A 27,204-nucleotide genomic window follows, 5' to 3' on the forward strand; every position below is an offset into this window, starting at 1 on the left:
TCAAAGGCTGTAGCGTGTTTGCTCTTAGGACTGTAATTTTACACTCTCGAAAAGAAAGCTTTCATTTTAGTATTACTGTTGTTTCCAATTCTCTTAAAAGTGAGTCTCCAATGTGCATGTAAATGTCACTGCCTCCTCTGAGATAAAACATCCCTGAGCAATACTTCTAACTTGATGGCTTACAAACATATACCTGTGGCTGAATTACTGCTTCAGTTACATCTTTTCTTGTAAATTATAGTACCACACGGAACCACATACATTTGCTAGATGTTACCTAGGCAGCAAAGAATGTGAGCTATTCTAATACAAAATGGTCAGCTAAAATAATTCTGTCCTGCGTATGTGTGTTTATCTGATTTTCCATTGACAGTATTGCTGGGAATGAACCCAGGGCCTTGTGCATGCCCAACAAATGCTCTGCCAACACCTCATCTACTGTTTTGTATTAAAGATGCCATGTGCCTATGGCATTATCCAGTACACCAATCCTAGAGTTTTTGCTTGTAACTGTGCTTGTGAATCCACTGAGAAAGTGTTCTTTTAAAAAGGAGTTTTGGAAGAGCTTTTCATATTAAAGTACTAGGAAAGAAACTGAATATGGAACAAAAAATAAGTTGCTTCAGAATAACAAGTGAAGTCATTTTGATAAATGAGAAATTAAGCATATCATTAATACAACTGTAGTGGTTTGAATTTCATGTCTCTCAAAAACTCATATGTTTTTTTGTGGGCGGGGAGGTGTTGTATGTGTCTATTGGGGGAGGGGGTAGGCTCTCACTCTAGCCCAGGCTGACCTGAAATTCACTAAGTAGTCTCAGGGTGGCCTTGACCTCACAGTGATCCTCCTACCTCTGCCTCCCAAGTGTTGGGATTAAACCACGTCTGGCTTAAACTCATATGTTTTAAATGCCACCAGCTGGTGGTAGTTTTGGAAGTGGAGCCTTGCTGGAGGCAATGTGGTGCTGCATATGGACTTTGAGGTTTATTAGGCCCTAGCTCACCAGTGTTCGTTGGGTTCACTCTCCTGCTGCTGTTTTCTACCTTCTGTGATAGAAGTGAAGCCCAGCCTCTGCCCATGCATGCTGTCCCCTGTCCTCATGAAGCATCCCATCAAGACAAAATAAAGTCTTCCCTCCAGAAGCTGCTTTTATTTGGTTTATCCCAGAGCAACAAGAAGGTAACTATAATAACTACCTTTGTCTTTTTTGGAAGTTTAAATTGTAGCAGACAATAAACAGCATATCTTTTCTCCATTTTAGCATTTTAAGTATCCAGTTCAGTATTACTTACATTCATGGTGTTATACGGCCCATTAACATTATTTTGACACGTCATAACTGTAAAAAGAAACTATCATCACTAACCAATAACTTATCATTCCTCCCTGGACAATGTATAATGTACTTTTAGTCTCTATTAATTTGTTACAGAAATTTGATACAAGTGTAATCATATAGTATTTGTCCCTTTGGGTCTGGTTTATTTCACCTATAAAACACTTTCAAGGTTCATCCATGTCATGGCATTCCTTCTTGTGGCTAAATGACATGCATATACATGCTATATCATGTGTATTCAGTCAACTGTTGATAAGCATTTCGAGTGTTTCTAAGAGTATTGTGATCAAGATTAAACAGACCCATTGACATGCAAGTGATCTGTGACTATTTTCCATTCAGTGGGAGATACACTTAAAGAAGGACTAGGAAATATTTTAATTTCTATGCATAGCATTTTGAAGTGTTACCACATGTTCATCACAGTGGCTATAATATTCTACATTCCTACTAGCAATATCAGAGATGAGTTCCAGTTTCTCTACATGTTCATAACATGTTTTCTTATTTTTTTAAATTATAATCCTTCTAAAAGACATGAAGTGATTATTGCTTTTGCTTAGTGACTAATAATTTTTGAGCATTTTTGTGTATTCACTGGCAATTTGTCTATCCTCTTTGGGAAAATGTGCCTTCCTTGACTATTTTAAAACTGAATTATTATCAGTTGTTAAATTTTAGAACATATTCTGAGATATTTTTAAATATAACTTTATCACAAAATAACTTGCAGATACTCCCATTCTACAGTTTTTCTCTTTTAAAAAATAGTATTTCAATTTCTCTTTTGGGATAAAAAGGGATAGAAAGTATTTAAGACATGACAGTGACTGACAATGCTATATTGGAAATAGATTCTCCTTTCAGCTAATTCAATAGGCTTAGTGTAGAATAGATTAACCTTATTTCTTGTATAAATGAAAGTTGGTTTTAATTACACTATCTTTACAATAAAGATATTTCGATATGAAAATGGATGAAATTAAAGGACAAAAAGCATACTTGTTTCACTGATAAAGCAATTCTCACCCATGTCTGAGGAATATTTTATATTATTGATGTTGGATAGGATTGCACTGGAGGAAGAAATTGTATACACAGTGGAAAGAATGTATGTTAAGTCAGTGAATTCAATGAAAGGTGTGTAGGCTTGTAATCTTCTGTTTAAGACACCTGGGCCAGGGTGATGAAGACAGACACTGAGGAAGCACAAAACAAACCAAAGCAGACATCCAGAAGCTACTGAAAGCTCAACACTAAAGTAGACTTAAAATACAACCACCAAGCCCCGTGCAATTTTGTGGACGAGGGGGCAGAATGGCTTTAAGGGCCACAGGGGAGGGAATATCCAGAGGCACTGCCCCTGCCTGAAGACTGAGTACTATCACAACCCACAGCCCCATGGCAAATACCAAACATCCCACTGAGGAGGAAGGGCCCTCAGTGAACGGAAGCAGGGAGGAGGAAAATGAGGATGCCAGAGATGATGAATCCATACAAAGTTTCTACTTAATTAAAAAAAGACAGATCTCCTAATTTATACATCTTCTATATGTTGTTTTTGAGTTATTCGTGTATATTTTTTTCTGCTTTTCCTAAAGTCATTACAATTTGATAGTGTACTGTACAGGGATTTATAACATTTTCTAAGCGTCACTGCTAACATTTATATATGCTGTGTGGTCATATGCAGCATATTTATTTTTTAGTGGCACATTTTTTGTTAGATTAACAGGTCTGTCCAGTAGATTTTCTTGTATTCTCAAAATTGAATTTTATCTGAAAAATAGTCATTTTCTCTTTGCATTATGACATCTTCACTCTTTTTTCTTGTATTTCCTGCATTAGGTCAAACTTTGCAAAATGATGCAAACAATCATGGAAAGAAGTCATCTCTATTTTGTTCCTTAAAGTTTGTGGTCTGATGATTTCTAAGTTATTTTTGTTATACAGGTTAAGTTCAACAAGTACTGTACACACATACTTGCTGTGTAGAGAACAGTAAACAAGTTGATTAATTTTAAAATGTGTTAGAATCTCTAATACTGTAAGAAAAACATGGATTGTTTTAAAAGTTAAAAGAACAAAGAGATGAGTAAGAAAAAGGATGGAGGAAGACACATATGATGGAGACAGAAGGGGGAAGAATAAGAGAAGATGGGTTGTGTGTGTGTGTGTGTGTGTGTGTGTGTGTGTGTGTGTGTGTGTGTTGGGGCTGAATAATCAACTAAAACAAATTTTATTTGAAAATAACAGGATGAGTGATACCTAAATCTCTGTATGCTAATTTAATATTTTTTTAAATTAAGAACACTCCTTAATCTTGGAGAACAATAGCTGTGGGCACAGGTAGAAGAGATATAAAAGGGAAAATTTCTGATCCAGATCATAAAGTTACTCCTTGTCAGCCTAATTTTAAAAGTTACTTCTAGGCTGGAGAGATAGCGTAGTGGTGAAGGTGCTTGCCTGTGAAGCTTAAGGATTCAGGTTTGATTCCCAAGAACCCACATAAGCCAGATGCACAAGGTGGCACATGCATCTGGAGTTTATACCAGGCTGCAAGCACCATGTGGGCAAAAGTTTTCAGTTGTTAACTACCAGAACCCCAGGTCTAGAATAGCGCCCGGATGTACTAGGCACTCAATATATATTATTCACTGAAAGAGTGCATGTGTTTGCTGTGCGATGGTTGCCATATCTGTTCATACTTGTCCATGTTGGAAAAGACAATATCCCTGAAGCCAGGGAAGGTGGGGGACAGCAACATGGTAAGATATCCCCAAGGAGAAATTCAATATGAAAAGAAGAAATTTTGGCTGAAAGTTACCGCCATCCACCCTCTATGGGAATTCCTCTCCAGTCTGGAGTTGTTTGGTCAGGACAGCTCCATGTCTGGAAGTAGCAAATGCGGACCTCCTCAGAGCTCCATGAGATAAGCAATGCTCATGGACTGGGTGAGAGATTGGGAAAGCCATCTACAGTCTTTGTGGGACTCAGGAGGCCCTAGGTCAGTTTGCAGTCCTAAAATAGATCTAAAATAGATGTCAGGAAAAAAAAAAAAAAAAAAAAAAAAAAACAGAGCAAGTTGTAGGCTCTTTACTGAAGAGAACCCTGAGGCTGGGAGATAAATGGCTTGCTCTTAGTATTAGAATGAGTAATGAAGGCTACATTCCAAACGAGAATCTGTTTCATTCATTCAGCCCTCCCCCCACCCCACCCCCACACACGTTTTTTCCCTTTGGCGAATTCAATGCGTTCTGCTTGACTCCTAAATCTTACACTTTTAACATTCTCATCCTTTATGGCACTGATAATAGCAAAATAATTGTGTCAGCATACAAACATGTCTCAAAAAATCACTGTTTTGTGTTAGTGTGAGTGAGGGGCGAGGATATGACTCTGTACTGAGAAAAATGCCTGCTCATGTTGCAGGATGAAAACAAAACCAAAATTACATTCTTCAAGGAAGTGAACAGGCTGGTGTTGGGGTCAAGTTTAAGTAGAAGTGGAAAATAACAAACTGCTTCTTTTTGTGTAGTTTATGTAGGGGTCTTCCATAAATTTTTTGAAATAAACAAATTCCATAAAATTAGCGTTATGGGAAAAAAATCAAGAGAAGTTTTTCTGTTTTCCTTTATATGTTTTTGCCAGTCCATAGAAAATACCTGGTGTTCACAAAAGAATCTATCTAGGTGAGGTATGTCCTTCTTCATATCCTATGTTCCTGTCCAGCCATTGATCGATGCAAGGAAACTACCATGTGAATTGTTAACAAGGAGGAGATTTCATGTTTTCCTGTGGGCCCTTGTGCCATTATTCACTGGTTTTCATCTGATAAGATTTCTCTCCATGTCTGAATGCATCCACTGTTTTCATGTGCTCTGGTTAGAAGAGAAAGTGTGTGAGGTTTAAAGCTCTCTAAGGATAAGGAAATTGGGTATAAATAAAAAGGGGACATCATGAATAATTATTGGTTCTAGAATGGGAGATAAGTTCCAAGGAAGCTGAGGTGGAAAGTTATTTCACAGTTTATGAGATATTTGACTATGGATTTGACTCTACCTCCCATCAGCCAGGACTGATGATTATGGATTTGGGGAAGGAGTTAGTGACATATTTACAGAAACACGCCTACTGTGTATAAGATGTGTGCCAAGGAACGCCTTATATATGCTAACTTATTACTTCTTAAAGCAGCTCGGTTAAATGTTTCATTCTCATTTTATTATTGAGAGAATAGAGAATTCCTCAGTGGTAGATTACATTATCTTATCCACTATCACAATGCCAGAATTTGGCAGTAACAGCATATGAACCTTGGAGGAGTCAGGTCATGTGTTAGTTACTTTTATGTCACCGAGACCAAATACCTGACAGAAATAACTTAAAAGGCTTACATCTTCACAGGGTTTAGTCAGACATGGCTGTGAGGGTATGGCAAAGCAGAGCAGTTCGCAACATGGTGGCCAGGAAACAGAGAAAGGTAATGTAGAAAAAAAAACTGGGCAAAGACAGAGCCCCCAGTGATCTCAGCCTTCTTCATCCAGCTAGGTCCCATCTCCTACTTTATTAGGTCACAATAATGCCATCATGTGATGAACCTAACAAGGAATCAATCCTTTTGCTGGGAGTGAGCCTTGAGGACCTAATAGTTTCTATAAATGGCGTGGCAAACATACCTAGAGGTACTCCTTGCCAATCTCCCAGGCGTTTCTTAATCTAAGCAGGTTGACAATCAAAATTACCCATCATAAGCTCCAAGTACAAGTATTTTTTTAAATTTCCATAGTAAAGAACTTGATTTTCATTAATTGCATCTTTCAGTTTCATCACCAGTAATTACTTGCTGTATGAGATATTTCTGCAAAGCAGTGCCTTGGTCTTCCTCTGTGCAGCAGAGACATGTAACTAGACATGACTTTCTAATGTCTCAACACCCTTCTTTTGCTTGTCCTTTCTTGTGCGTTCACTAAGTTCCATTGTGAAATGGTTTGGGCACACAAAAAGCGGGTGTGTATAAAAATGAATACATAAAGCTTAAGGAATCAACACAATTAATATACTCAGGTTAAAAAAAGACCATTCCAGTACCTCAAGGGTGTTCTATAAGCACCTCTTATCTTTCCTACAAAAGTCACTATTCCCTTTCATTCTAGCCATTTCTTTGTGTTTATTTATAGTCTTGGTGCCTGGTCAGTAGTCCTAAACATATTCTATCCCACTCTGAACAAACTAATCTCAAGAAAAAATCAGATTCTATAGGAAAAGTCAATAGAACCACAATTAGAGCACAGTTCCCAAGTGAAGATAAATTGAGCAGAGTTTTGGGGGCACAGCCTGACTTCAGCTGCACCAAGAGTCTGCAGGGGCACATGGGAAATTAGTAGGCAAGCTGGTGGAGGGATGCGGAAAGAAACAGTGCATTTTGGGTTGGTCATCTGGCAGATCAATAACAGAACGGATGGAGAAAGTTTCTCTATATTTTATATGCCTAGACCACCATAGTCTACCAACACTTCTCAGAATAAACTTAAGAAAAGACTTCTGAGTTGGGCAATCCATATCTAGAACCCCAGCATAAGAGGAAGCTAAGATAGGAGGATGATGAATTCTGGACTAGTATGAGCTATAGAGTGACACCCTTGTCTGTACATATGAAAAAATAATTCAAACAAACAAACAAACAAGCCACTTTCTGTTAAGCAGCCTAGGAAATCATGTGTGATCCTCATAGCATTGAGTTCGAGGCCATCCTGAAACTACATAGTGAATTCCAGGTCAGCCTTGGCTAGAGCAAGACCCTACCTCAAAAAAGGGTAGGATCTGGAGAGATAGCTTAGCAGTTAAGGTACTTGCCTGCAAAGCCTAAGGACCCAGGTTCAATTGTACATGTATGTATCTGTAGTTTGTCTCCAGTGGCTAGAGGCCCTTTTATGCCCATTCTCTCTCTCATAAATTAGTACAAATAAAATAAATATTTTAAAAAACTGCTTAAAGTGACAAAATTAAAATTATAGAGCACACAATATGAACTAAGAAATGTGTTGCACCAGACCAACAGTAGATTACATGCAACAGAAGAAAAGATGAGCAAACTGAGTCCTTGCCCATAGGGATGGTGCAGAGAGAAAAGAGGCTGAGATGACTCAGCAGCTAAGAGCACTTGCAGCTTAAGCTTGAGGACCCCTTGGGCCTCAAATGAGGTTCCTGAGGAGTCTGGAAAATGTCTGGGTTGAGGGAGGGACTTTGTCTCAAAGAAGTATACAGATAAGTGATTGAGAAGGGCATCTACTATTTGTTCTCTGGTACACACACACACACACACACACACACACGTATGTTTACAACATATCGCACATATGCTGCACACAAAAGGAAAAGAGCCAAGAGTATGTGAGATTATATCAATCCATTTAAAACACACACAATTAGAGCCCCAGTGAAGATGTGAAGACTTGAATCTAGAGTCCCATTGGAGAATAAGCCAAAATACATGTTGACTAGAAATATCCCAATATTTGATCAAGGAGCCAAGAAACCAAGAAGTTTAGTAAATCTCAAGCATTAGGACAGACACCTGTACTCTTTGCAAAATCTTACATAACACATATGTACCACTGTCTTATCCAATCTTTATCACACAAGAGTATGAGAAAAATAGTTATAGAATTGCTATTAGGAAAAAATGATGATGGAGACAGGCACTGAGAATGCTCAAAATGCACCAAAGCAGAAATCCAGAAGCTACTGAGAGCTCAACACTGAAGTAAACTTAAAACACACCTACCAAAGCACAGGGAATTTTGCAGAAGAGGGGTTAGAAAGACTGCAAGAGCCACAGGGTGAGAGGGAATATCCAGAGGCATTGCCCCCTCCGTAAACACTGACTGCTGCCCTCAAAAATCCAAGGTGAAAACCAGCAATCTCACTGAGGAGGGCCCTCAGCGGAATGGAGGAGGGAGAGAAATGATGGTACCAACACATGATGTGTCCATAAACATTTCTATTTAATAAAAAAGAAAGAAAGAAAAGAGGGGAACATGTAAGAAAGTAGAACATGGTCCATTTTTAATATCAATGCTTCACATCATACTTGAGTTTCCAGGCTTAAAAACAAGAGGCACTGAGCTCCTACCATTTAGATTCCTTTGTCCAGAGTGGAAATTTACTGGCAAGCTGCTGTGGGGACCAGGTTAGGCAGGTAGTTTTTGGACTAAGCAGAAAAGGACGGCCCTTAAGGGAGGGTTCATAGGATGATCTTACTTACCCTTACCATGGCTACACCTTGCCTATGTCAGCTCACCCCACCTGCTTCAGTTGTGGGGTTCAATGCTAGCTCATTTCACCCAATCAAATCTCTTGAGCACAGGTGTGTGTGCATTCCTCCTCTGAGCCTAGACCTATTGGCTGGGATACCTGGTGCAGGTGTGCCCAGGTGTGTGCTGAGCTTGACCTCTAAAATATGTCTTTTCTGGACCCATGGAAAGAGTCTCCTTCTGCTTTCTTCTTCTTCCTCTTCCTGTTCCTTTTCCTCTTCCTCTTCCTCTCCTTCTTCTCTTCTTCCTCCTCTTCCTCTTCCCCCCTTCTCCTTTCCAGAGCTGCATACAGCAATACGCCTGGGTGTCCATCTAAACCTGTAAGCTTATCCTTCTCTCCCACTCCAGCAGACGGATGGGAAGGAACACTTTTTATTATTGTTTTTAGTTTTAATCTCTATGGAAGCATACTTTAAAAAAAATCCCTTTTCATTTTGAAAAATTTTTATTTATTTGAGAGAGAGAGGAACAGGCACAGAGAGGGAGAGACAGAGAGAGAAAATGGGTGTGCCAGGGCATCCAACCACTGCAAACAAATTCCAAATGCAGCATGTGCCACCTTGTGCTTTACATGAGTCCTGGGGAATTGAACCTGGGTCCTTTGGCTTTGTGGGCAAGTGCCTTCTAGCCCTTCATTTTTCAATATATACATACACACACACATACATATGTGTGTATGTATATATGTATATGTATATAATCTAAGGTCCATGTTCATTTACATGGGCTTCTGGACCACATGGTCTATTTCCCTTCTCCCTACTTTCCCTCTCTTCCTCTTCCTCAGCCCCTCTCCTTCCCTCACATCCTTGAAATATTTCAATAAAACATGGTAATGTAAAAATCATTTTCTTTTGTCAGGATTGACAATTTGGTTAATTTGCAGAAATGAACTCAGGGATTGGGGTTCCAGCAAGCACCCCAGAATCCCAAATTTATCCATAACACTGCCTCTGAAATAAATACCACACAGAGAGACATACACACAAACTAAAGAGGCCCATTATCCACAAAATTCTGGATAGTAAAAACTATGTGTACAGCAAGCATGGCATTTGCTCATGGAATGGATGCAGGCGCCCCCTTGTGCATCTGGCTAATGTGGATCCTGGGGAATTGAGCCTCGAACCAGAGTCCTTAGGCTTCACAGACAAGCACTGGACCACTAAGCCATCTCTCCAGCCCAAGTTGGCTCTATTTTTACTGAAATAAAGACCAAGAAAAAAAATGAGCATGAAATCTTGGCTTTCAAAATGAATATGAAGTCAAAATGACTGCTGCTGAAGGTGTGGTGGGGATGGCACAGACCGTACCCATGGCAACTGACCTTGAATTAGATTAGAAAGGTAACTGCTTGGGCATCTAGAAAACCCGATAAAAAAAAGTAATAGCTTTACTGTGATCAAGTACGATCCAAAAAGTAACATTGGTTCCACTGAGTTGAGGGTTCTCTGTTCTCCTTCAAAAATGAATGAATTGCGTTTTGGATCACGTGCTTTCCTTCTGCTGCTGTGATGATTTTTCACACCCCATGGAACTGCACTGAGATGCCAGCGTCGGACATAGGCAGGGCCCTGGATTAAAGCAAACCTAAGCTGTCTGACACGAAGACATTGGAAGGGTGGATTTGTGTGCTGACAGACACCAGCTCATCTGGGCAAGTGTTTCCCAACATGAGAAGAAAGCATCTTTTCCTGAGCATGAATTGCTGTAATTTATTTATTAGATTTTACAGGTATCCTTTAGGATTCATATCACTTCAGAGCAAAGCCCATGTATAAGATGTTGAGAATGTCTATCTATGTACCTATGAACTCTTAATTTGATGCCTCCAGCTCACATCACACGTGTGAATGCCAAATGCCCTGTGCTATTTTCAAGCCAGCGCATATGGGATTAAATTCATCATCACTCCCTTCCATCCAATTATGCCATGTTCTCTCTTTCTTATCTTGGAATGCTCCCACTGATTATTGTGCGAGAGCTCTCTTTTTGTGATCCACCATCCCTGTGCTGAGGACTGAATCCAGAGCCTTGTACTTGCTATGCAAGCTCTCTTCCACTGAGTTAAATCCCAACCCAAGTGTTAATGTTCTGCCTCTTTAAAAAAATTATTTACTTATTTGTGTGCGCAATATGTGCACGTGTGCATGTCTGAGTACACGCCAGTGTCTCTTGCAACTATACACAAATGCCTATCTGGTTTTATGTGTGTGGTTGGGAAACTGAACCCATGCTTTGCAAGTAACCACTGAGCCATCTCTCTTGCTAGCCCCAAAGTTCTCATAATGAAACTGTTGCAACTGCCTCCTAAGGGACCTTCTTTACTCCTCATCCCAGTACATTAGCCATGTGATCCCAAGGTTGATTGTTCTAAAGCGCCCATCTGGGCCAATATCTCTCCTTTTGGTTTGAAGTTCTCAATGACTAAACCAATGACAAGAAATCTAATCTTGGTATGTTATGCAAGGCCCAGCATCCTGCCTTCTTCCTGTCAAATGCCCCCAACCTGGCCCTCTGCACGTGATCCGTGTTTCCATCGAGGCAAACTATCAGAGACCTTACACAACGTACGTGTAAACCTCCTGTCTCTACATCTGGAGCTCTGTTCTGATCACAGTTACACAGCACCATGTCCAGAAGCTTCCTTGTATTGAACATGTTTGCCTAGAATACCGTTCTCACCTCTCACACCACCTACTTTAAAAAAAAAATTTTTTTTTTTTTTTTGAGTCAAGCACCACATACTGGCCTTTCTTTAATGAGAGAGAGAGAATTGGCATGCCAGGGCTTCCTGCCACTGCAACTGAACTCCAGACAGGCATGACCCTTGTGTGCATCTGTGACCTTGCACACTTGCGTTACCTTGTGTGACTGGCTTATGTGGGACCTGGAGAGTCAAATGTGGGTCCTTAGGCTTGGCAGGCAAGTGCCTTAACCTCTAAGCCATCTCCCCGGCTCTCATGCTACCTGCTTCTGCTACGACCTATGAAACCCTTCCTCATCCTTTCAAATCCCTCCCAGGCTTTGCTCCATGATGAAGTCTTCCGGCTGTGACAGAAAATCTGCTCTGAGCCGTGTGAATACTCCAAACACCCTTCCACTCCTTCTGATGTCGGATCGTCGCATCTTTCCACATGTCACTGTCCTTCTTCGAGACCCAGTGCTCACACGGGGAAGACACACGTGTTATTTGCATGATGCACCCCATGCTTAGCCTGCCGAGTGCATATAGCCAGTCCATACCAATACTTAACAGATGAGTAAATTGAGTTTTTCCCCATGCCCTACACCAGAATGGCATTTTCATATACATCCTCTTCAGTTCTCACCAGAGCCCTGCTATGGAAGTGTGGAGAGGAGAGTGAAAGCACTGACTCACCCATGTGAAAGTGGGTCTCTTATTCCATGTCCAAAGTCTGTATTCTTTGGGTAGCTTGATGATGTCTGAACCATAGTAAAAACACTGCAATAACTATGGTTTCTGCTGCTTGCTTCCGTTTGGTTTATAAGCTACAGAGGGAATTGTCAACTAATAGACAGTACTAGAAGTAAGATTTTACACTTTCCTTCTAGAACTTTCTTCATGCTTTGCTTGTCCCATGTTCCCCTTTCCCTGGATGCTGTGAACTTCTGATGATAAGAACTGTACCATTTCCATCTTTGTATCCTCAGCCCCCATTGCAGTGCCTTGCATTTAGTGGGCTCTAATGAGATGCTTTAGGAGGGAAAAAAGAAGAAGGGATGAAAGCAATGAAGGGGAAAGAAAAAAAGAAGCGTAGTGAAATGGAAGAGGAAAGGAGGGAGCTAGAGCCCAGAGGAGGCAAGGAGAACATTGGAGAAACAGACGGAAGGAGAAGTAAAGAGCCAACCACGTGTACTTGCTAAAAGAAGAAATGTAAATATCATTCTCATTTTTTCAGACAAAGAAATAAGAGAGAAAAGTCCCAAGACCAACCACAGACTGAGGCTGGTAAAGCTGGGACACAGTGTGGGCAGCACAGATTCTGTCATCTGAAGGGAGCCCCACAAATGGCCGTGCCCCTTCCCTTGCCCAGTGAGCCTCCCTGCCTACGCATGAAGAGGTGTGTGCAAGCTTTTCTATTTGCACAATAAAACTGAGTTTCATTGAGTATACTCAGTGAGATGATCAAAAGAAGAAAAATGGTATATTCGCAATATAATTAAATTTTTTTTTTTCACTTTCCTATTTTCCTCCATTACATGTGTCTGAAACAGCTGGGATCATTATAGGTCAGAAAAGATGAACTTACCTTCAGATGGAGCCAATGATGAACAAGACAGAAAATAGCAATGGTATTTCTCAAGCCTTGGGTATACTCACATATTCAAGCACGGAAACGTCTTGCTTCCCTTTTCCTCCCCCTCCTCTTCATATCCTCCCCCCTTTAAGTTGTTTAAGCTTACGTAACTGCAATGTGAGGAGTTATGTCTGTCAACACTGTGGCTTTGTCAGGATATATAAAATAAATTGAACAATATTAAATCTCATCACAAAAATCTTCCATCAGCTGCTCAATATTTTTCAGTTTTTTCCTCTGTGGTCCATTTACCAAAGTCTGAAACTTATTATTGCGTGTTTACAGTCATAACTCTAAAATCCACCCAGATCAACTCAAAATAAACTCAACTTGCCTGAACTGAGAAAGAACTTTGCCTCTAGTAGCAGATTAAGAAAAAATCCTTTTCAAGTTTCTTTTTGTAGTTGTTGTTGTTGTTTACATTTTTAGTTATTTATTTATTTGACAGATAAAGAGGGAGAGAGAGAGAATGGGGGTGCCAGGGCCTCTAGCCACTGCAAACGAACTCCAGATGTATGTGCCCCCTTGTGCACCTGGCTAACGTGGGTCCTGGGGAATTGAACCTGGGTCCTTTGGCTTTGCAGGCAACCACCTTAACTGCTAAGCCATCTCTCCATCTCTATTGTTGTTGTTGTTTAAATATCTGTTTGAGAGAGAGAAAGAGTGCTCCAGGGCCTCCAGAGGCAGGTGACACTTTATGCAGCTTGCTTTATGTAGGTATTAGGGACTCGGACCCTGGCCATCAGGCTTTGCAAGCAGGTGCCTTGAACTTCTGATCCATACCCCCGGCCCCTACTTCCAAGTTTCTAAATATTGTCATGAGTGTCTTAAATGGACCAAATAACAATATACCATGGTTTTGATCTTAAATGTCCTCCTAAAAGCCCATGCTTCTGTTGTTGGTCCCTAGTTGGGCATTTTTAGAGGTGCTGGAAACTTAGATTAGTAGGCAATGAGCAGGGCTGAGCGGGGACTCGTTATGTGATGGGAAATGTACCCCACATGGGGGCTGTGAGACCCTGGCATCTTCCTCTCTCTTTTTGTTTCTACTTCCTGGCCGTGAGGTAAACAACTTTATTCTGTCACAAACTCCCACTGTTTATTAAGTGCTACCTCATCACAGCCTTAAAGCAACCTCCAAAATGGTGAGCCCAAATAAACCTTTCCTTTGTAAAGTGAGTTACCCCAGTTACTTGCTTCCTTGGTGGAGAGCTATCACACTATGGCTCAGTTAAGTTTTAATTACTTACTTAAATCGTCTCAATGGACAAACGTACATTGGGCTGTTTACTTGTTTTGATTAGTTTCTGGTAGAATTGATTGTCAGACGACAATCTTAATATCAAAAACGACTTCAGCCTTATCATTACATTACTGTTGTAGGCACTCATTCTCACATTCGAATCATTTTAGCTTTACTCATAACTTAAATGTAATTGCATTATCTAAACGTGAGTTGCTTTGATCACATGTAGGTGTTCATAACTAATTTGTAAATTCTAAAACTCCCATGGAAAATAAATAACAAACAGCTGCTGTTTCATACAGTTTTTATGCAGTGCCACTGTAATGAGCTGTGTGGATTGCTTTGCTATTTCGATGTAGCTAGTCTAAATCACATGAAAAGTAAATCCTACAATAAGATGTCCTTGAGCTCACATTCTCACCACAAGCTACTCTACTGTGTATTCCTTGCTCAACACTGACATTTAAAACGTAATAATAATCTCTAGCCAGGCGTGGTGGTGCATGCCTTTAATACCAGCACTCGGCAGGCAGAGGTAGGAGGATCGCCATGAGTTCGAGGCCACCCTGAGACTACATAGTGAATTCCAGGTCAGCCTGGACTAGAGTGAGACCCTACCTTGAACATAAAAAAAAAAAATTTCTAAGCCAGTTTAACTTCCTACAACACAGCGAGTACTCATGTCTTCTTGGCTACAGAGATAGTTATCTTGCTTCTGTTGAGAATTGCTTTCTATCTCTTATCCGGTATAGGATTTATTATGTATATTTTACGTATTAATTGAGCTATTATTCTTTCAATGGACAGTCTCAGACACTTTCTTACTATTTAAGGCAAATTGACCCCTTTGTATAACCCTTCTATTAAATTTGCTCAATTCCTCCTCAACCAACACAGGAGCTATCAAAACTAAGTAGACCAGGTTGGAGAGATGGCTTAGCAGTTAAATGCTTGCCTGTGAAGCCTAAGGACCCCAGTTCAAGACTTGATTCCCCAGGACCCATGTCAGCCAGATGCACAAGGGGGTGCACGTGTCTGGAGTTCATTTGCAGTGACTGGAGGCCCTGGTGCGCCCATTCTCTCTGTCTGTCTGCCTCTTTCTCTCTCTGTCTGTCACTCTCAAATAAATAAATAAAAAATAGACAAAAAAATTTAAAAAACCTAAGTAGACCAGATTCCATAAATCATTGTGTACCCAGAAGCTAGAGTGTACCTTCTGATAGTAAATATGCAATTTATGCTTGATGAATCAATATAAAAATTCAAATGAGGGCTTGGAGGGAGGCTTAGCAGTTAAGGCACTTGCCTGGAAGAGCAAAGGACCCAGGTTCCATTCCCCTGGACCCAAGTAAGCCAGATGCATAAGGTGGCTGGAAGCCCTTGCATGCCCATTCTGTGTGTGTGTGTGTGTGTGTGTGTGTCTATTTGTCTCTCAAATAAATAAATAGAAATTTTAAAAAATTTAAAAATAATTTATATAAGTAATAAAAATGATTTATGTATACTTGATTCATTTAATGACCATGTTTTGGTAAAGTAACCCTTTTATTTTTTAATCAACTTCATAATTCTGTTTTTATTGAAAAGTTGTCAATATGTAAAATGATATTTCTGAGGAACTTTTGGATCTCTCCAGCAGAGTTTGACCTAAAATCAATTATTAAGATTCCAATGGAAAATGGTGTTCTTTTGCTAGAAATTTAAATGGCTAATGTTTAAGAAGTCCCATGGGTGGTGTGGCAGTGTTCAAGCCTGGTTTACAAATACAATTAGCCTATAACACATATTAGCCTAAGAATACTATCATCTCATAGAAAGATGTGCAAATAATGTCACACACTAAAGGAATACAATAATAAAAAGTCATATTTTAAGAGGTTGCTTCCAGAAAAATGGCATGCTAACACTTTCTTTAGATAAAATACAACCTTCTGAGTCAAAAGACATTAAAATAGACTATGTACACTTTCTGCTCCATCAGAGGATCACAAGAGATAAAGTGTTCTGCTCCATCCAGGTACGTGAGGACCCCCACTGAAAGGAGACCAGAATCCATGTTTCCAGCTTCCAACTCCACGGGAAGAAATCAGGGTGTCAGATTTACCAGGTGTTTTGTCTGATTCTACATGATATAGAAACTAGGTTTACCTTCTCGATATATGAAGACAAAGATCAGGCATGGACCACTTTATTGTTTTTAAATAATTCTTTTTTAATGAGGAAACACATTTCTGGAAGTGAGATGTTTACATTTGACAGTAGTGGTAAAATCTGCCAGTACCCAGGGGTTACCTCCTTATGTCATGAAATAAAAGAGCAGAATTTCCTTGCCAGTGTTCAGATTTCTGATTTTAGGATGTTAGATCTCACTTTTCTGTTGGAATAGTTGGCAATAAAAATGTGTCTAGGATTTGAGCCTTTGCCCAATTATTTATTTACGTTATTGAACTGAGATGAAAACAGAAGCAATCTGAGTTTCAAAAGAGAAAATACAATAGGAAAATAGCTTACTACAGTTTGAGCTTTTTTTAATTTTTATTTATTTATTTGAGAGCGACAGACACAGAGAGAAAGACAGATAGAGGGAGAGAGAGAGCGAATGGGCGCGCCAGGGCTTCCAGCCTCTGCAAACGAACTCCAGACGCGTGCGCCCCCTTGTGCATCTGGCTAACGTGGGACCTGGGGAACCGAGCCTCAAACCCGGGTCCTTAGGCTTCACAGGCAAGCGCTGAACTGCTAAGCCATCTCTCCAGCCCCAGTTTGAGTTTTTTAAAAAATATATTTTATTTATTTATTTGAGAGAGAGAGAGAGAGAGAAAATGAGTGTGCCAGGGCCTCCAGCCACTGCAAATGAACTCCAGAAGTGTGTGTCCCCTTGTGCATCTGGATTACTTCTTGGGGCCTGGAGAGTTGAACGGGGATCCTTTGGCTTTGCAGGCAAATGCCTTAATGGCTAAGCCATCTCTCCAGCCCCAGTTTGAGTTTTTTAACCTTCTATACAGCTTTGTCTAATGACACAAGCACTCTTAATGAAAAAGCCTTAATTTGTTCATTGTCCATGAATTTGGTATACATGTGTTGTGGTGGTTTGGTTCAGCTGTCCCCTATAAATTTAGGTGTTCTGAATAGGTTCTCAGATGATGGCGATTTGGAAATTAACCCCTACTAGAGAGAGTGTATTGTTGGGGGCGGGCTTATGGATGTTATAGTCAGTATCCCCCAGCCAGTGTTTGGCACACTCTCCTGTTGCTATTGTCCACCTTATGTTGGCCAGGGGGTGATGTCCACCCTCAGCACATACCATCATTTTCCCTGCCACCATGGAGCATCCCCTTGGGTCTGTAAGCCAAATTAAACCCTTTTTTCCCCAAAAGCTGCTCTTGGTCTGGTGATTTCTGCCAGCAATGCAAACCTGAATACAACATGTGTGTGTGTGTATGTGTGTATATATATATATATATATATATATATATATATATATATATGTATATATATATATATGTATATATATTTATATATATATTTATATTTATGACAGTAGTATGTACATACATACATACATACATACATACACATACATATGAGAGAGAGAGAGAACCAGTGGCTATGAACTGGACATTGTCTTACAGCTGCCAAGAAAAAGATGCTTCTTAGGGTTAGGGCCTAGCTTAGCTGTAGACAACTTGCCTAGAATGTACAAAGCCCTTTAAAAATTTTTTTAAAGAACATGTCCTTATAACAGAAATGCAAAGTATCCTGTAAAAATCAAAATACTAGAAATTTTTACATATCACCAGTCGACTATATATTAAAAATATGTATGTATTATCTTATACATCACCTATAATAATGTATACAATACCCATAACTTCTAATTTTATGTACCCTACTAGTGATTTTATTCTGAAATTTAAACTGTCAGTAATCTTTAAAAAGATAATAACTGAAAAAGTGGAATAAATGTCTCACAAAAAGAGAAGGACTTGAGAGATTAAAAGCCACACAAGAAAAAGGAAGACAGATCTAAGTAAGGAAGAGACATTGTTTTCAGGGATGTCGCCACTGGTAAGGTGCCCATGCTCCTGTGAACAAGCCCTCAGCCAGGCTCCTATAAGCAACCCTAATGGCAATAAAAACTAAACCTGGCATGGGCTACGGGTCCCTGAAAGCCTAGTGAAAAGCCTATATCTTAGGAGGTGATAAGCCCTAGGGGGAAAACTACTACTGATGCATAGCTAAATATGAACCCTGTATAGCTATACCCACAAGACTGCCCTCTAAATGTTTGTGTTTATGCCTACGTATTAATTCTGCTCTCACCTTTGGGTAGAGCTTCTCTTTTCAGATGGCAGTGATCATTGTGTTGACTCAAAAACACCAAAGTACTGAGAAGTGACACTGGGTGTTCAGTCCTAAATGGGACATCTCAATCACACCCCTCAAGAGTCAGGGACCATTGTGGAAAAGAACGTAAGAGCCAAAGAAAGAGAAGGAGTGCTTACAATAATGTCTTCCAGACACAAAGTGGCTGTGCTATTCATGGCCTCACAGTGCTAATGCTACCTACATGAGACCTGCACAATAGGAGGGGAAAAAATAATGACATAAAAATAGAAGAGAGAGTACTTGGCAAGAAGAGTGGATTCAGAGGAGGGGGGATTTGAGAAGAGGAAAAGGGAGAGTCTTGAGAGGGAATTATAATCATGGTATATTGTTTATATCTATTGAAGTTGTCAGTAAAAAAAAATATTAGAAAGCAGAAAAAGAATACACAGAATTAAAGTTTCAAACGTGATAAAATAAATTCAGATGTGACAAAGAAAGGAGGGGACAATTTCCTGAGCAAAAGAGTGCAAAGAGAGAGAAATGAACTTTCTGCCACGAATGAAGTTAACAGTGGACCGATGCTGAGATGTCTCCTTGCCATGAGGATTTACAAAAGCACTTCTTTCAGTGATTACTGTATACTCAGCCTCAAGTAGGACATGTAAACCTTCCACTCCAAGGCGCAGGAAACCCCAGACCAGGGACAGAAAGATTATAAGGGCAGGAGGGTAGGGAGGAGGGCTGTGGAATGCTATCCTCTGGATAAAAATATAGTCATTATACTCACAATCACGTAGCAGCTGTGATGTCCTGCACAAGACTGAGCCTGTCAATACTCTGCCGTACAAGAGGGAAGGATACAGACTTCCCAGAGTAGCTAATAGCAGCTAACAGTTGCTGAGAGATGGGGGAGAGGGGGGAAGTGGGGGACATCGGGTTCTTTAGTGTGCTGCAGTCAGGTTCACATTGCTGGTAGAAATCACCCAACCAAGAGCAGCTTGTGGGAATAAAAGAAGTTTTTTTGACCTACAGGCTCGAGGGAGAAACTCCACAATGGCAGGGGAAAACAATGGCATGAGCAGAGGGTGGACATCACCCCTTGGTCAACACCAGGTGGACAATAGCAACAGGACAGTGTGCCTCCCTCTGGCAAGGGGAAACTGACTATAACACCCATAAGCCCACCCCCAAAAATACACTCCCTCCAGGAGGCATTAATTCCCAAATCACCATCAGCTGGGAACCCAGCATTCAGAACACCTAAGTTTATGGGAAACACCTGAATCAAACCACCACATTCTGCTCCTGGCCCCCATAAACTGATATCCATACCTGATATAAAATACAATGCATTCAGCCCAACTTTTAAAAATCCCCATAGTTTTTATCAATTCCAATGATGTTCATACATCCCCATAGTCCAAGGTGTTTTAATGGAGCCATAATACCAAAAAATTCCCCCCAAGCCCATAATGGGACAGAATAAACATTCACAGTGCAAAAGATGGCATTGGGCATAGCAGAGAAATACTCAAGCAATGCATGATTTAAACAGGGCAAACACCAAACTATAGCTCCAAGTCCCACAACCGTAGCCAGTGACAAGTCTCCAAGTCCAATAATTCTACTCAGCAACAAGTCTCTGAAGTTTCAATTCCGCCCCTCCAGCTAGGCTATTCACAGTCCTGGAAAACTTCATCCAGGGCTGGCAACTTTCCTTAGTAGCCATCTCATCATCCTGGCATCTCCAGTGTGTCTCCACTGCAATTCATGGCCATCCTCATGGTCCCATAGGGTCTCCATGCAGGCATCCAGCAAACCTGCTTCACATTGCCCATGGCCATTTCCAAAACATAAGACCATGTTGCAAATCCAATGACTCTCTCTTTCCTGCATGTTTTATATTCCATGGGTGCCAATTTGTTAATCCAATGGGGGGGAGGGGTAGGGAAGCAGACTTTGAAGAACAGGACACTCGAGTGCTCAGGGCCCTTCAAAAGAATTTACATTCTCCTTGTTACCCAAGAGCAGATCAGCTGGCCCATTCCCAATAGTTGTTATCTCTCAAACAACTTGCAGGTGAATGGGCAGCAGTTTAGGCCTAAAGATTTCATTTTTTCTGTGCCATATCCCTTTGCTCACACCAGTTCATTTCTATGCAAAGCAACCCTGTACAACTTCTCAGGACATGGGCATAACAGCACGCTTCTCACAAACTGCTAGCCCAGTCCAAGCAAAGGTCTTTCTCACCCTCATAAGCCAAACCTTACAGCTCGCAGTTCTAACTGCATTCAGGTCTCTCAACTTTGACCAGAATAGTCCATCAAGCTGTATTTATAGCACTGCGGGGTATCTCTTAGGCCAAGGTTTTAAATCCTTCTACATTCCTCTTGAAAATCATCCCCAAAAGGCCAAAACCACACAGTCAGTTGTTTAGCAGCAATCCCACTTCTCAGTACCACTTTACTGTTGTAGTCAGGTTTGCATTGCTGGTAGAAATCACCCAACCAAGGGAAGTTTGTGGGGAAAAAAAAAAAGAGGTTTATTTTGGCCTACAGGCTCAAGGGGGATATTCCATGATGGAAGGGGAAAACAGTGGCATGAGCACAGGGTGGACATCACCCCCTGGCCAACACAAGGTGGACCATAGCAACAGGAGAGTGTGCCAAACACTGGCAAGGGAAACTAGCTATAACACCCATAATCCCACCCCCAACAATACACTGCCTCTAGGAGGCATTAATTCACAAATCTCCATCAGCTGGGCACCTATTCAGAACACCTAAGTTTATGGGGGACACCTGAGTCAAACCAACATGCGTGGTATAGCCACAGGAAAGTTGCCCGTTCCATAGTAAATTACCTTCCACTGATAATCATGCAAACAACCCTAATTTACCTCAGTAGGGAAAAATAAAAGAAGGATAAAAATTAGATGGGGAAAAGGAGAGCTAATAGGGAAGGGAAATAAAAGGGTAGTTGGGGGGAATAAGATCAAAATATATACATATATGAAAATGTCAAAAAAGAAAAAGTAATTTAAAAATAATTTTAAAGCACTTCTTTCATATTTGTGTGTGTGTGTGTGTGTGAGAATGGGTACAACCCCATGTATCTTCCCTGCAGTTGGAAATACCTATGGTGGTGCCAGAGTGGAACATCAGCTGTCCTGTTCCATTGCTTTTCTACTGCTGTTATTTCAAGCTGGATTCTCTTTACTGATTCAAGAGTTTGCAGGGCTCCAACAATGCTGCGTCTGGGTTCCCCTGTGGAACCGGGGTTACAGCCATGCAGAGGTATGCCCAGCTGTTCACATGAAATCTAGATATTTGAACTCTTGCAGTCTCAGGCCCTCATGCTTATTCAGGAAGCACACTTAACCCCCGAGTCATCTCTCCAGTTCCCTAAAGCACATATTTCTAAAGGGACAGAGTACAGATACTCATTTTTATTTTATTTGTTAAATCTGCTAATAACATCCCTGTAGAAGTCATTTATTTCAGAAAATGGGAGCACATTTAGAACACTAATAATTTTCTAAAAGAATACTTGGAAATATTTTTAATGACTAAACACACTATCAAATCCATGAATTTTTTATGGTATAAAATGTTTTGGACAATCCAGTTTTATAACAGATAATTATGAGCATGACTTAAGAAGAAATGGAAAATTTAAGGAGAACTATGAATATTAAAGAAGTTTCAGTGGGGACAGTCTCACTTCCTTCTCATCTGTATTCCCACACATTCTGCTGGGCAACTCTGTCTTCTGTGTTTATTGAGTGAGGACTACTGAGAAGAATGTCATTCCTTCTCCAAATGCCTCTCCAAGTACACATGATGTCTTAACATACAGTACAACTCCCATTTAATTCAGTGGGGGGAAAAGTTTATATAGAAGATTCTGTTTACAAAAATATTAGAAGAAAAATTCAAAGATGCTCTGCACAAAGGTAGGAGAAGAGATATTTGGAATAAATGTAATAAATATAAAAATCTACAAAGGACTAGATAGGCATAATTAAACACAGAAAATATTAAATTTTTAGGGTGAAGCTAATATGAGTGATAAAAGAAGATAAATATTAGTTCTAAATCTAAAAGCCAAAAGGCTAATATAAAAGACTCCTTTAAAAAAATCACTGTTTTAAAAGAACAACTTAGAGGAAAAATAAGCAAAGGATATATGAAGACAGATTACACATGAGAAAATTAAAGTGCTAATTAAGTCAAAATATGCTTAATATTTTGTCACATAATCTAATTATTGAAACAAAAAATCCAACCTGAAACAAAGCAATTCACTTCCTGGTAATCTCTTCTGTGTAAATATAACCAAGCAAAAGCATATTTAACAGGAAGCTAGGAGGTGGGTTGTGAGAATAGATAACTAGAAACAGCAAGGCTGTGTAACAGCAGAAAAAAAAAAAGGTAGTCCAACCATACAATGATATCTTCTTTAGTTCTCTAAAAAAGAGTGATTTTATCGTGCCCACCAGGGCTCAAGGAACATTTCAGGGGAAGGGAAAGACTGTCAGTGCTTCCCTGTGGAAAAGGAGGAGACACTGAGGAGACTCAAAGCTGAAAATCAGAGACTTTTGAGAGCTCAACACTAAAGAGCATATCTACAGCATGGAGGGTCGAGGAATATTTCAGAAGAGGGGGAGGGCAGAATGTAAGAGTCCTTTGGGGCACTGTTCTCTGGACATGAACTGACCGGTACAGTCATCACTTCTCAGTGGTTGCTGTTGTCCCCACAAGACCTGCACAGTTCTGAGCTCATCAACATTTGGACATGGAGAACAGAGAAGGACAAAGGACTGCTAAATCAGAGCCCAGGAAGGACTACTTGGAAACAGGAGGGTGCTCAGTGGAGTGGGACTGGGGGAGAAAAGCAGGTACTGGGATAGCAATATAACCACAGTTCAGTGTGTTCATGTATTAAAGTGCTCAATAAAATGTTTTTGTCAAGAGCAGTTCAGATCACTATTGACTGGAGAAATATTCGCAGTGCATTATTTACTGAAAAAGGTAAATTCCAAAGTTTGCATAATGTTGTTCTATTAACAGCAAAGGAGTTCATTTAAAAATTCTAGTCATGTGAATGAATATATGAGCATCAAGAAAAGTGAGAGAAACACACATCAGGCTACGAGCATTTGTAACCACACAGGAAAAACTTTTTAAAGGTACATGAAGATGTTGGCTAGGAAGTGTGTGTGTAGAAAGGATAGTTATGATCTTTTACTTTACTAAATCTTAGGATATTTTTCCTGTTTGACATTACCATGGATTATCTTTTAATGAAAAAAATAACCAAGTGAGAAGAAATTATGGAAACAGGCATTATTCTGGGCCCTCAGGAGTCCATTTCAAATAAAGATGGGTTTTATAAAGAATTTTAAATCTTCTATAACAATTCTAAAAGTTTCACTTAAAGGAAAAGTCTAGAATAAAAACAATTTCTGTTAAAATGTATCTGGAGTGGGGGGATTTAGCTCAGTGAGTGTATTTGGTCCTTAGCTCTTAAAAAAAAAAAAAAGTGCCTGGGTGTAAAATAAATTTTTATTTCCCCCCCTAAAAAGAGCTAGGGCTAAAAATCAAATTGATTTGTTCTGAGTGAATACCACTAATCTTGAGTCTACAAATAGAGTACGCCAATTTATTCTACGATTCTCCTAGATTTCTGTAGAAAATGAACTTGGGTGACATGTGGTCCAGAAGTGTTATGTGATTAGCATTGTGCTAGATAATGGCCATACACACAGGTAAGACTTGATTTAAACTACACACTGCAATTACAAAGCATGGGAAAGGCAAGGGAACACAAGAGGCCATAATTACCTTGGAAACGGTAGGTTGCTGTATTCAGTGAACTGGTCATTAAGGATTAGCAGGAGTTTGTGAAGTGAACTTATACATAATGCTGAAGGATACAGAGATGTCAGTAAAGAATGTTCTGTGGGCTGGAGGGATGGATTGGTGGTTAAGGCAATTGTCTACAAAGCCAAAAGACCCAGGTTTGATTCCCCAGGACGCATATAAAATAGATGCACAAGGTACTTTGTTTATAATGGCTGAAGGCCCTGCCATGCCCATTCTCCTTCTATTAGTCTCTATCTCTCTTAAATAAATAAATAAATATTTTTACAAAAAGAATTAGGGCTCAGATCAACATATTTAGAGGCCATAACCAAAGCAGAGGTGAATGGAAATGAAAGTAAGCATTAGAACATTGAAAGGTTAAGGAGTGACCAAGGACCACGGAGACCACTCTGAGGCAAAGATGGAAGTTTTTATTTGGGGAAAAACACAAGCTGCCAGGACTGACTCTCATGAGCAGAGCAGTCAGTTTGGGGTCACATATAGTGGGCTTTATAGGATCTTCAGTTGGGGGAAGGTGAGGAAGGGAAGGAATTTGTTTGTTGGGGCGGTAAATCTCTGTTCTTTACATAGGGTGAGACCAAAAGTGACCAAGTGAGAGATAGGGGGCAGTAAATCTAGACCTGGAGACTTGTTAAGCAAAGGAGGGATAAAGGCTGGACAATTTCTTGAGGAATATGGATGATTCACTTTGCCCTCCTGTGGTAACTCCATTTTGTCCTGACCTAACAAACATTACTGGTGGTCAGGCTTGAAAGACATGGGAAGTTGAACTAGCAAGGACACTGAGGGTTTGAGAGGCATTATGGACAGACAGGGTAACCAAAAATAAACTAGAGAAGTCTTGTCACTCTGTTGCATGTTATGTCTGACTATATTGGAATTTGTCAATACTACTACTATAGTCAAAATGGAAAATATAGGTGGAACACTGTATATGGTAAATGCTGAAATTAACTATTAGTTTTATCTGTCACTATTCTAAGCCATATGCCCTAATGCAATTCATATCTGCATATAGAATGTTTGTTGTATATCTATCAAAACAGAATACACCATACATGTACATTTGAAAAAAAAAAACAAACAAGACATCAACCAAGGTACCAGTCTCCTGGGACAAGACTGGATTTTTTGGTTTTTTTTTTAGTCCATTAGAGAGAACAAACACCCAAGTAGGAATTAAGACCTGAGAATGTGGTTCAGTTTGTCGCATGCTTGCCTAGCACGCACAAAGTTCTGGGTCTGATCCCCAGAACTGCATAAAGCATAAACCCAACATGGTAATCCATCTGTAATCCCTATACTCCTGAGGTAGAGGAAGGAGGATCAAAAGTTCAGTATCAGGCTGCAGAGATGGCTTAGCAATTAAGGTGTTTGCCTGCAAAGCCTAAGGACCCAGGGTCGCCTCTCCAGGCCTGACGTGAGCCAGACGCACAAAGTGGCACAATGCACACAAGGTGGCATATGTGTTCAGAGTTTGATTGCAGTGGCTAGACATCCTGGGACACCAATATTTCCCCCCCCCTTCTCTCTCATAAAAAACATTACTTTGCTGGGCATGGGGGCACACGCCTTTTTATCCCAGCACTCGAGAGGCAGAGGTAGGAGGATCATCATGAGTTCGAAGCCACCCTGAGACTACATAGTGAATTCCAGGTCAGCTTGAGCTAGAGTGTGACCCTAACCTCGAAAAAAATAAAAAAGTTCCAGCTCTTCCTCAGCTTCATAGAGAGTTTGAGGCCAGCCTGGATACATGAGAACCAGCCTCAAGTAGATAAATAAATAAATATTCCCTGGTCAACCTAAGACAACTTCTCTTGTGAATAAACCCTGGAAAGCCAAGTCTGACCTGACCTTTGAAACTGACCTCAACCACTCCCAGGACAGAGAATCTTCAAGACTTGGAAGACCACGCCTCTTCAACAGTGGATAGTTTCCTGTTACCCCATGCCCAAATGTCTCTCTTGTTGAAGGACATTTCTCTGCTACCATCATGTCCCTTGCTTAGGAAAACTACAAATTCACCCTTGTTTAAGGTGATGAGCTATCATCTCTTCCTTCAGGAAGAAAAAAAAAAAAAAAAAAGGAAAGGAAACTGATGTGGCTACATTGAGACATTTTAAAACATGACTTTGTAGACTGAAGCATTTTAAAATAGCTTTCACTTTATCTTTGTTTATTTGTTTTTAAATTCTTTTTTTTAAATTTTTTTATTTTATTTTATTTTATTTATTTATTTGAGAGCGACAGACACAGAGAGAAAGACAGATAGAGGAAGAGAGAGAGAATGGGCGCGCCAGGGCTTCCAGCCTCTGCAAACGAACTCCAGACGCGTGCGCCTCCTTGTGCATCTGGCTAACATGGGACCTGGGGAACCGAGCCTCGAACTGGGGTCCTTAGGCTTCACAGGCAAGCGCTTAACCGCTAAGCCATCTCTCCAGTCCATGTTTTTAAATTCTTTAAAGTATTGATATTACTATTTTGCAGGTTTGGAAATGGAGACATGGGTGAAGAAATTCACTAACATCATAAAACTAATCTGATCCTGATCTACCATTTGATCAGAAGTAAAGGGGAGGTTGTTGAGGTACAAAGTGACTTCCGCTTAAGGGGGCAAACATAATGGTTGTGTGGGTTTCCTGCTGCTAGTTCCACACAGGGAACCCTGAGCATATTTGTAAACAAAAGGTAAGACACCACAATGGCCTCCCCTGAAAACCAAAAGAGAACTAAGGAGTTAATGGCTATCCCCAAGGCTCAGGGCAA

This window comes from Jaculus jaculus, chromosome 11 (assembly GCF_020740685.1).
Source record: "Jaculus jaculus isolate mJacJac1 chromosome 11, mJacJac1.mat.Y.cur, whole genome shotgun sequence".
Taxonomy (NCBI): Eukaryota; Metazoa; Chordata; class Mammalia; order Rodentia; family Dipodidae; genus Jaculus; species Jaculus jaculus.